The 12266-nt window shown below is 38.4% G+C and overlaps 1 protein-coding gene across 2 annotated transcripts in view; it reads left to right on the forward strand.

Annotated features, from left to right (window-relative positions):
• LOC127437662 (discoidin domain-containing receptor 2-like) overlaps positions 1–12266 on the forward strand; it is a 54437-nt gene that overhangs the window by 2501 nt on the left and 39670 nt on the right. The gene's annotated exons all lie outside the window — the stretch shown is intronic.

Here is a 12266-nt window from a genome sequence, read left to right on the forward strand (position 1 = left end):
AGAAGGCACATGAGTGAAGCAGCATATCAAACAACAGAGTGAATGGGCATCTTAAGCGTATTTGAGTAGATCTTTCGTAGACTAATTAAACAAAGAAAAAATCACTTGACAAGTTCTTGGAAAATGTCTCGAACTATCGTAATAGCTCGCTAATAACTGCATGCCGATGTGTTCATGTTCAGTGATCTCAACTGACTGAACAGGAATTTATTGTCTGCCTCAAAGTAGGTGGAGCTCCAGATCACACCTACTGATAACATGGCCCAATGACAGTAAGAAGGTGTTTAGCAGCTGATAAGAAGTTTTCATGAAAGTTCGCCCTGGCGATCTGTTATGAACCATGGAAACAAACTCAAAAACACCTTTTTGGCCAGATTTTGTTCTAAATGACACACCCATTCTGTTCTTCAATTTTGTATGAAGTGTGCAGGGAACTTTATTCACCATTCACTTTCATTGCATCTTTTTCCATAAAATGGAAAAAGCCAATGGTGACTGAGGCTGTCAATCCCTAAGATTCTTCCTAACATCTCCTTTTGTGTTCCACAGAAGAAAGAAAGTTATACGGGTTTGGGTCAACACGAGAGAGAATAAATGATGACAGAACTTTAAAACTATCCTTTTATATTTTTCTTCTTTTTTCTTCTTCTGGCAGAAAGACCACAATAATCTCACATTTTCGTATTTTAGATGTCAGCAATGTGAACTGAAACTTTTCTCATCACATTTTATCTGAGCTATTTTATCTGCTGCAGTTTTATAGCTCTGTACTCCTATTTTACGTCAACAACTGTCTCATTTGTGTCCAATTTTATTTCTCCTAAGGAATATGTGGAGAAACATCTGGGACAAGGTTGACGCTTAAATGAAACGTCATTTCAGTCTCCTGAGCAATGAAAGAGCGACCTTTGAGCAATAACATTTTCAGAAAAAAATGGATAATACAATAGGTTAAGATAATGGATGGGATTTGGAGACAGACTAACACAAAAAACAGCTATGTCAAAAATATTCACAAGAGAATCTGCTAAAGCAACACATTAACCTAATTTTAGTCTCTTTGAATTGCAACCAGTAAAAGTTGATTATGAAGAATTCGTGATTAATCTGATGTTATTTACCAATTTTGAAATTGGTATTGAAAATCTGCATTGGTGCATAACAAGTATCGGCATCAACCATTAAAAACTCATACCACTATTAAGAATAAAACATGATTTTATCAGTGAGACGTCACTTGATTTGAATGATTTGTGCTCTGGTAAAGACATAAAGTGTTCTTATATCAGGCACACATAGTTGATACTAAGTGTATAAGTGTCAGGAAGCTATGTGTGTTGCATGTATTTAGATTGTCAAAAGAATCATATCTCCGATTGGAATTCATCAAAGGTTTACCTTTTGCATACAGATCACTGATATAGATTTTTATCAGTGAATCTGGGATGTATTAGTGAAAATCTGAGATATTTAATCTCAAAATTTAATCTTCGGCAGATAAGTTATGACATTGCAGCGATTTCCTCTGTTTTTATTAAGTGCCTCACGGCTGTGTTTCTTTCTCCTGTGATGCAAGAAGTGTTTGTATGCCAAAGGCCGGAGGTCAAATGTTGCCTAACAAATGAAAAATGCATCGAGCGTAAATTCTCATAAATGTGTTCAAGCTCGCAGCTCTTGTTTTTGTCTGTGTCTGATTATCAGGCTCTCTGTTCAACTTTTATCTATGCAAGTTACTGCAGACCGTAATGTTTGAAAACATCGGCAGCAATCCAATGTTGTATCCATTTTGGGCTCGAAAATGGTTTCAGTTATGTCACAACGGGGCACTCAACAACAGAGGATGTTTGTGATAATAGAAATATTCATTCTTGTTGATAGAACTGGCCAGATGGATATCCATAGTAAGTGGATATCTAAGAAGCATTACACACTGACGAAGACTGATCTCACAGTAAAATCGGAAACAGCATGTTGACTTTTCTTTAGCTGAAATCGGTTTGTGGTAACCGAAATGCAAAACCCTGCCCCCAGTGGGCAAAGCAGTTAGTGTTGTTGGGCATATGGGCTAGTGGTCTCCCGATATGGTTTTTTTTAATGGCCGATATCCAGAAAGCAGGGTGGATGATAGGCAGATACAATGCAGATATATCACACAATTTAACATAGTAAATAACGTAAACATAAAATTGCTAAAAATGTATAAACTATAACTTCTATTTATCTTTGTAAAAAAAAAAAAAATCTTTAAAAAATAAGATGAATGTATTTTAAATGATAGCATTTTTTTCTGATTTCTGTTGAGTCATAAAAATGTTGTAATATATTTCTGCATGAAGAAATTGTTAATATAATAGAAAGAAGGAAATAACAGTAAACACAGTAGTCCAGCAACCATGGATGGCATATGTGCATTAGAAATCGCATTTTCTCACAAAAGACCGATTCAAACCAATTGTACATACAGTACACAGTGAATATGACATTTACTTATAGCACATGTGAAGCGCTTTTACTTTGAAGTTGCACTTGCATGCTCGTGCGCATCCAGCAAGAGCAGCAGCAATCTACTGAGAGTTGAAACGCCGTGGATACTTTTGCAACATAATTTTTTATTGATGTTTGCCTTTTTAATCATTAGACAAGACCATTAAGAGAAACAGGGAACTGTTGAGGAGAGAGAGGGAGAATGACACAGGTGAGCACTTAAACATTTTGAGCTCAAACATGTCTATCGTGGCTCTGATATGCAGACCGTTTAAATGAGACTGTTGCACACCGGTCTATTGTTGTAGTAGCACAATGGCACATAACAAAACGAACTGTGATTAGTCATTTACATGTCTCAGACGGCTCCTTCACATGCAAGCAGGTGATTCTCGGTGCCCTTGTGGCCTTAAGAAATGAATCGGCCAAACAAGAATATTTATCGGCAAATGCTGATAATTAAAAAAATATCAGACGATTTATTGGCCTCTGTGACATATCGGTCGACCACTAATATGGGCACGTGCGAGCTGCCCATATGTCCACGGAGGGGTGCCAAAAGCTAGTTGTTTTCAGTTGTACACGCTCTAATATAGTGAGGAGGAATGCATATTTTATAAACTAAACCCCACCCCCAACCTAAACCTAACCATCAGTGGAGTAAAAATGTAATGCTAAAGGGAAAAATGCAACCTCAGAATTGCGCTTGTCCCTGATTATGTGAACACGAATACTTCCTGGTTTCAATACAGGATCCGAACCTAGGTCTCCCACGCTGCTGATGTGACGCACTTTTCCAGTCGTGCCAAAGGGAAAGGTAAACATGCTGGGGCCGATGCAAAAAATATCTGATAGGCGATGGGGTTTTTTTGGTGAGTTGGCATATTGTGACCGATTCTAGAGTACCGGGACTCTCAGAAACAACATGCCGACTTCCCGTGTGATCATGTTGACCATTTGTTTTGGAGAATATCTGATTTTCCATATCTGCAAAGCATCACAAAACCTGCCATGAGAATATTTACTCAGATTTCTGATTAATGTTCCAGTATTAAGACTGACCCCATGTTGGACCCAAATGTGTAAAACTTGATCTATTTAAAACAAAGAATATCATATTGAGAATTAAACACTTGTCAGAGCTGTCAGCACAGGATGAATCCACTTTAAAGTTCCGAATCGCCTGTCTGAATGTGACATGTTTCCAGGTTAATCACGAACATCCGACCATTGTATTTATGTTTTGTTTGGGCAAGCACAGTTTCTTCAGAAAATGTAAAAATCTAGTTAATCCATGTAATTGTGCAATCTCCACAGCAATTTGGAGTTCTAGCCTAGTATGTGTGTATTTTTAACCTGTTTCACACTGGCATAACCATGGAAGACAAGTCTCTTTTGAAAGCTTACGCTTGTATTCCCAGAACATTCCACAGAAATTTACTGCAGGATGATAATAAGTGAGACTGCTCACACATAGGTCAGACAGTTTAAAATCAAGGCCTGAACACTTGTAGGGCTGTTCGCTTAAATTTTTAGGTGTTACCAGCACTGGTGCTAGTGAACTAAAAAAATAATTTCAGTCATGACAGTTCTCTGAAAGATTTAGCATGTTAATGTGGGTGTGATATATTGATTGGATATTGGTCTTGGCGGACTATATCTGCTACGCTGCTGCTGCTGTCTAGCAGATCTAAACCAGTGGAGCTGGGGTGAAGGTGGGTTTCAGAGAAAAAACTTTTGCAGTGTGCTACAGTGAAACTGCAACTTATCTGCAAAACTGAGTAATTTAAATGTTAGACAAAGAGAGAGATGCACGTTCATTGGCTACCCAATTACATCTCAGGGACCAATCAGCTTACACCATGCGAGATAATTGGCTTAACATATCACAAGTGAGCAAGCCAATCGGCTAACAGATAACAAGTTCAAAGAACCTATCAACTTGCGCCACATAAAGTTTCATGGCTGAACTTTTGTCATACAGAAGAGTATGGTTGAAATTGTTTTATTGTTATTTTTGTAAATTATTGATTACTATTTTTATTATTTACTACAACAATTTTCTACAGTTTTGACGCAATGTCATATTTTAAATTACTTATTTGATATTATAATATATTTTTAGGATAATAAATATTTATCACAAGATAAATCATGATGCTACAACACCCTCGTAATTTCCTTGACTGGCCATTTTCCTCCACCACCACAGAATATGTATATCCGTATTTCCTGCTATGTAATGGAATAATAATAATAATAATAATTTGATTTTAATCATTATATTAATATATGAACTGTTGTGTTTTAAAGTCCCCCTGAAGTGCCTTGAAAAATGCAGTTTTCTTTAGCGTGATGACATATTTCCAACTGAAACATGAAGTTGGGGTGGGACTTGATGGACAACCTGTGCCTTTTTGAAAAACAGCCAATAGGCTTTAGTTTACATTGCAGCCCCGGCAAAGCAACACACACATGCACACACCTACACCTGCTGCTTCTCATGCCAGAGCTGGTGTTAAGCCGGGGAAGCGATCTGCTGAAGTCTGACCACTTTTCCACTGACTTGAGGACCAAACTGATCTGTTTCTCCAAAACCAGGCTACAAACAAACAGCGCATCACAGTATTTGCGAATGATGAGGCTCGAGCCGTTGTGCATGTCAATGCAGATGAATGAGAAACAAGCGAGTAAAACACTGAAATACAGTATATCCGTGTTTTAAATCACGAGACACTAAACATAAAGAACACTAAATCGCGCTGTACATCCCAAGAAACCTCAGAAAAAAGGTTGCATTAAACACATGAAAAAACTCCAGTGAGTTTCCTCACATCCAATTCCAGCGTTGATGCGTTCCATTGAGCAGTGATCATCCCTATGCCCTATTCCCTTCAAAGACAATTACCCTCCACTGTGAGAGCTTCAAATGGCTGAAAGGTGATAACAGTCAATTAAAACTAAATTTTGAAGTGATTCTGATTGGAAAATCTGTTTGGAATGACACTACAGCATGAATTTTGCACCCTTTGAAGTGGCCTGCGGAGTCATGATCAGTTCCAGTTAGAACACATCCAGACACGCTGATCAGGTTGAGGGTTGGGGACGTTCTCGTTTTAGAAAGCATTTGATTGGTCTGATTAAAATGAACACAGTGCGCTTTGAGTCATAACTTTTTCTGGGTCTTTTTAGCCAGAAGTGAGAGACTGCAGATTTTAAATGCTTATACCTTCTGAAAACAAATTTTGTCAAAGTTTAGAAGTACAATATCATATAGATGGCCTTAAAGCTAATATGGACTAAAAGCAGAAAAACTTTAATTTAGATTTCACAGGGACTTTAAGAATAGATCACTGAAAAATACATTTCAACCAGGCACTAATCTGAAAAGCCTATTAGAGGAATGCATCCCACTATGGTGTTTCTCTGAATCTCAGAAACATGCTGAATGCAGAGTTTCTGAGTCTAAAGCACCATGTCTTTTGGAAATCGAGCAAATAGATGTTCATAGACTTTGAGGGCAAAGATCGTATCTTTGAAATCAGTGTCAGAAATTAACTTTGATATAAAGGGGCAATATCGTGTCTCCTCGATCAGTGTGCAGTATACTATTGAGGGTGCATTATCGCGACCTTGATGCGTTGTTTACAGCAGCCCGCTAAAGTTCGAGCGAAGCAAAGCAAACGTCAGGCTCATTGTACATGTTCTTTGCTGCAACGCTCCTCCTAGGCGGAAATGACACTTATCACACACGTGTGAATGAGTTCAAATTTGTCAAGGCATATTATCATTTTTAATCGCCAATGCATGCAAAATTTTCGCACTGGACGTCCCTGGTCTGAACTGAATTTGGCATCGTCTACATTCAAACCTTGAAAAACACTGACTGCTCGGTTCTATTAAACATGAGAAACTATGCTGCTATTTGTGATAAGTTATCTTGAGTTTACCAAAAGAATGTCTCAGCAAGAGCTCTCAGCTCTTCTAAGACTTAATCGGCACTAGAGCATGCAACAGAAGGCTTATCAATGTCAAGAATGTGTGAGAATTTTCACAAATCTCACACATGATCTGTTTTGTGATCACCATTCCCTGAGGTGCTACTGATAGCATGTTGCATGGGCAACCTTCCGGACACGGGTTCTGGTCCCGTGGAAACCAAGAAGTAATCCCATTCACATAAACAATGGTGAGCACAGTTCAGATGTTGCATTTTTGCACTTAGGTTTGGGGTTGGGGTTTGGGTTTGGTGTCGAGTTTATAAAATATGCATTCCTGAAATCGCTTTTGGTGCCACCCAGAAACTGGAGCTCACACTTGCCCATACATTCAACAAAAACTTTCAGCTTCAGCCACTGGGGGCAGTGTTTCGAATTTCGGTAAGGACAGACCGATTTCAGCAGCAGAACTTTCAACCTACTGCTTCCGAATTCACAGTGTGATCAGTCTGTTTTCTCAGGAGAAGAATGTGAGAAGAAAGAGACTGAACTAAAAGTCTTCATTTGCTCTCATTGTTGTCTTGGAAAAACAATTGTGATATTTTTCTTTCCTATGAGTTCTTTCCATGCTGTATGAATAAAGATGCGTGTAAATGTCTCACCAGAACATGGACTATGTTTTCTTTAGCAGCATTAGTGGTCACAGAAAGTTTGTCCTTGAGGTATTGAAACATTTAGTTTCACTAAACATTGATTGAGACTCCTCAGTTTTTAGCCTGTTCTATTTCCTCTCTGTGGTGTGTTTTAAGTGCATTTGAGGGCAATCTAACCTGACCGACTATTGAATGAGAGATTATTTGCAATGTTAATGCAGGTTCTGGCTCTTGTTTTGTGAAGTGTTGAAGTCTGATCATTCTCTCTCGCTCTGTCTCTCTGGTGAGTTGCCAGTGACTCTCTCATTTTGCTTTGCACAATGTTTATTGTGTTGCATAATTTGAGATGTTTGGCAGTCAGAGGCCATTGAGAGTGAATTGTACTACAGTTCCTTTACATTAACAACCAAAATGTAGGAATGTGAGCGAAAAAACTGCATTTGTATGTGTGTGTTTTTTTGGGAAGCACACATGTTGTGTAGATGAGAGTGAACAGAATGGGTTCACATTTCTCTTGGTCTTTAATTCTAGCTCAGTAGGGCAAACATGTTCCTGCATGCTTTCTGAGAACCGTATGTTTGTCGGCATGCATGCATGTACATGCTAGTTATGATAGCCTGGCATTTGGGTTGTCTTTTACCCTGCATGAGTGGTAACTTTATTCCATCACACAACCTGTGTCCAACATTATTCACTTGTTCACTCGTGTTTCGTGTTTGCACATGAAGAAATTTATATAATTAAATTAATATATTAGGAAGAAGGAAATAACAGTACACACAGTCGTGCAGCAACCATGGATGGCATGTCCATGTTAGCAATCGCATTTACTAAAAAAAATTGAATCAAACCAATTGTACATACATTACATAGTGAATAAGACATTTACTTATAGCACACGTGAAGCGTTTTTACCTTGGGCTGCATCCGAAACATTGACAGCTGACTTGCTACCTTGCTGCCTAATCAGTTAATGGCTTAACTGACATCTGTTTTGAATGAATAGAACTCTTAAGGAAACTGATCTCCAGTCCAAACGGTTTGAAAAGCAACTTATTTTCATCATACCTCCATTTACAGCCTCCGGAGGCAGCATTTTCCTGGTTTCGGACGCAGCCTTGAAGTTGCAATCTCACACTTATGCGGATCCAGCGTGAGCGTGTCAATTTAAACAGCCTGGATCGCCTGCTTGGATTGTTACAGACGGGCCGTCGTGATTTGTGAATGAGAGGAACTTTTGATCCTGATCCTGAAGTTTTGATTCTGGCTGATAGAATACGCACTTCAGAGGAAGATATTAGATGAGCGCTCGACGGGAAGAAAACGCTGGATTTTCATGAGGTTTCTGAATGACATCTTTTTAAATGAGATATCTGCATATTTGCAGATGGTATATAATAGAAATTTTATTGATATTTGCCTTTTAGAAAAGTTACAGGGAACTGTTGAGGAGAGGCTGATAGAATACATAATTTAGAGGTAAATAAATGAGCGCTCCACATGATGCTGGATCTGCTGAAGTTGTGTGAGGTTGGTTTATTACATCTGTTTAAACGAGATATGTGCTCATTTGTAGACGGTATATGATATTAGTTTTATTGATATTTACCTTTTTCTCATTAGACAAGACAGTTAAATGTTACAGGGAACTGTTGAGGAGAGAGAGGGAGAACGAAACAGGCGAGCACTTTAACATTATGAGCTGAAACGCGTCTGCCGCGGCTCTGATATGCGGACCATTTAAATGAGACTGTGTTGCACACCGGTCTATTATTGTAGTAACATGATGGCACGTAACAACAAAACGAACCGTGACTGGTCGTTTACATGTCTCAGTCGCTTCACATGCAAGCAGGTGATTTTCGGCGCCCTCAAGAAAAAAATCAGCCAAACGGGAAAATTTATCGGCCAATGCGATAATTAAAAATGTCCGAATATCGGCCGATTTATCAGCCTCGGCGATATATAGGTCGACCACTAGCTATAAGTGGTTGCATCTACTATGTCGATTAGGGGTGGGTGGTAGGACAAAAATATGTATTGATATCGGTGACTAAATCAAGCTGATAGTTGCTGTATGTAAAAAGAATGATGCAGTACTCACAGAATTGCATGCTGCATTTTAGAGTTGGGTATTGAGAATTATTGCTTATTCAGAACTGTTTCTATTTCTTTAAAAAATAGTGGAACCATATGATTTGCATGGTTCTTGAATTGACTAGTGCAGTCCAATTCATGAGCGAATGATTATGTGTCAGGGTGTGTTATTATTATTATTTTTTATGCTTAATAATTGTAGGGGTGTAAAAATGCATCCATGTGATGAAAATTCGACACATCGATTATAGAATTTAACAATCGATTATAATGACTTCAATAATACTCAGTGTGTGACAGAGGCAGTCTCAGATTACATACGCGCTCTCGCAACAAATGCGCTACTGAGGAAACTTGTAGGAAAATGTATTCGATACCGAGTTCGGCTTTCTTCATCATTATTCATAATGCCTGCATCAGTATGAGCAAAATAAGTTAGTTGTTTTCTTCCCCAGTTACAGTATACAGTATGCATATTATGGAATATTTGGAGAACACATTTAAAAAGGTAGGCTACTGTAATGCTCCTTTATGTGATGATTTGTTCATATGTTATACGCCATTAAGTTGAGTAGCCGTTATCGACCTATTTAGGTGACTGATTTCGTTATAACATAATTGTAATGTAACACAAGGCAAAAAAAAATGTATTCATGGAAGACATTCATGGAATAGTTGTTAATGGTACATGCCACTTTATTGTGCTTCAGTTTCTTGCACACCTTTTTTTTCCTTGGCACACCCAGAATCTTGTTTCTGGCTACGCTACTGCTTTGAATCGATCAAACGAGACACTCACTAAATGTGTCCAACTCTAACCGAACACTGCTACTGTTTTAGTGACTGTTACTGTTTACATAAGTCTTGTGAAACTTAAATCAGTGTAATGACTTACAACCAGTAATTGTTATTGTTCATATGACAACGAGTATTTAAAGATTCACTTTCAAAGTTTTGTCATAATAAGTGGTACATTAATAAAAAATAAAAAAATATTAAAATATATTATATTTTATTTTATTATATACATTATTGAAGATGGGGGGTGCTTCCTGAAAAGAACAAAAATAACCTTTAATGGAATTAAAGAAGCAGAATCATTAAATGGAATCGGAACCAGAATAATTAAATTCTGTACAATTCTCATCCCTGCTGTGTTGTTAGTACAGAGTCTGTTAGCATTGTTAGTGTTTTGTTTCTTTGCTGTGTTTCCTAGTTGGTCGCATGAGACACCTTAGAAAGATTAGCAAGAACACTGGATTCTTGTCACTGGACAGGCCTTTATATGAGCCAAATATTACATAAACCATCTGTAACCTCTACCCACTACCCACATAGGGACAGCCAGAAGGGCAACACCTCCCCTCCAGGAAGGGAGGGGAGTACGTCACACCGGAGGTTTCCCCGGCCTGAATCGGGCGATGGGGGAGGGCGGCGCTGAATTGTCCTAATCAGCCGAGCCAGAGGCGGCAGTTCGAGAGAGAGAGAGAGACGCGGCCGCTGTGTGTGTGCATATCTGTGTGTTTAAGTTGATTTATGTCATTTAAAAGTTTCGTTGACTGCTCAGCCGGTCCTCCTCCTTGCCCATTCTTACCCGTTACAGTGAAGTACACAGAAAACTGAGCATTTCAGACAGTGGGCCAAAGACAAGGTAGAAAAAGGTTGTGTAATACTACATTATAAATGTTTTTTTGTGCAAAAAGCTTTACTTACATTATTAGTTAACCTCAAGGAAGAAAATAAAATAAACTAAAAATATGCATGACTAAGGGTAGGTAAAAATATAGATTTTCCAGTGCATCACAATCTTAATTTGAACGATCTCGATATCGATTCTTAAATACCAAGATCGATCTTTTACTCTGTGTGCAACCCTCCATAACAATGAAAGGAAATCACTCGCATTTGCAACCAGATTTCACACTATGCGAAAATGTATTGTGTATCTCTGTATGTATTGTGTAGTACATTAGTGGAGTAGACAGCAGCGAGATCCTTTCATTGCATGTTGAGAGTACAAGTTGTTCCATGTAATGCATGTAAGAGACCGTACCTGTTTTAGCGGTGTTCAACAAATCAATGTAAAATGTTCTTTCATATGTAAGCAAAAGGGACATTATAACTGAAATATACCCATTTGAATCGATGTCGAATCGAGAGCTTGTGAATCGGAATCTATCTGAATCAGGAAATCTGCATTCATACCCAACCTATGCATGACATGACCCCTTTAATACTTCAGGTTAGGGGTTTGTTTGAGTCTGTCACATCCATGATAATACGTTTTCAATTGAAAACACATTGATTTTGCTACGTTTACATCCCCTCATCCACACTGGAATGGTGTTTATATACACCGCAAACTGATACCTTTTGAAAACTCTCTCTAGTACCACATACTTTGGAAAACGATGACAGTAGGAAACATATTCATGTGGATTTGTTCTGACTATGAGCAATAGTAATACTGGTGCTTTGCAAGGATTGGTTGTCTATGTTGTTTGTGTAACAAGTGAACTCGCTGAACTTGTAATAGTCATCAGTAATGGCTGATGGTGGTTTGTGTGTAATTGTCTCTGGAGTAATGGCTGGGGCGTGATACAGTCATGAAATCAGACACATTCCTGCGGTCTGAGGTTTAGGGAGAGAGAGAATGAGACCCTCCGCAGTAATCACTCCGCAGTCAACACTGTTTCAAACATAAAGCGCACATGGCCTAACCTACTAGCAGCACTAAGGTTTATCTTACTCTCTCTAATGCTGAAATAACAAGTATCAGAGAGGCCCTGTGGCCTTTGACCCCAGCACAGAGCAGTGCATTCTAGGGTATGGCTGCACAGTTAATTGGAAAAATGATTGAGATAACAGTTTCTGCTCGGCTGCCGTAATTAACTTAATGTGAAATGTGTCAATTACAGAATTCCCTTTAGATATACTCTAGTGGTGTCAACGTTTTCTATCAAAGATGTGTAGTTTTGTTTTTTGCAACATTGACACTGTAAAAAATATTTAGGATTTTTTGCCTGTTTTATCTTTGGTCCAGTAAAATCGCAAGTCCGATCACTTAGAAAAGTAATAGCACACCTCAACAAGC

The sequence above is a fragment of the Myxocyprinus asiaticus genome, chromosome 4, assembly GCF_019703515.2.
Source record: "Myxocyprinus asiaticus isolate MX2 ecotype Aquarium Trade chromosome 4, UBuf_Myxa_2, whole genome shotgun sequence".
NCBI lineage: Eukaryota > Metazoa > Chordata > Actinopteri > Cypriniformes > Catostomidae > Myxocyprinus > Myxocyprinus asiaticus.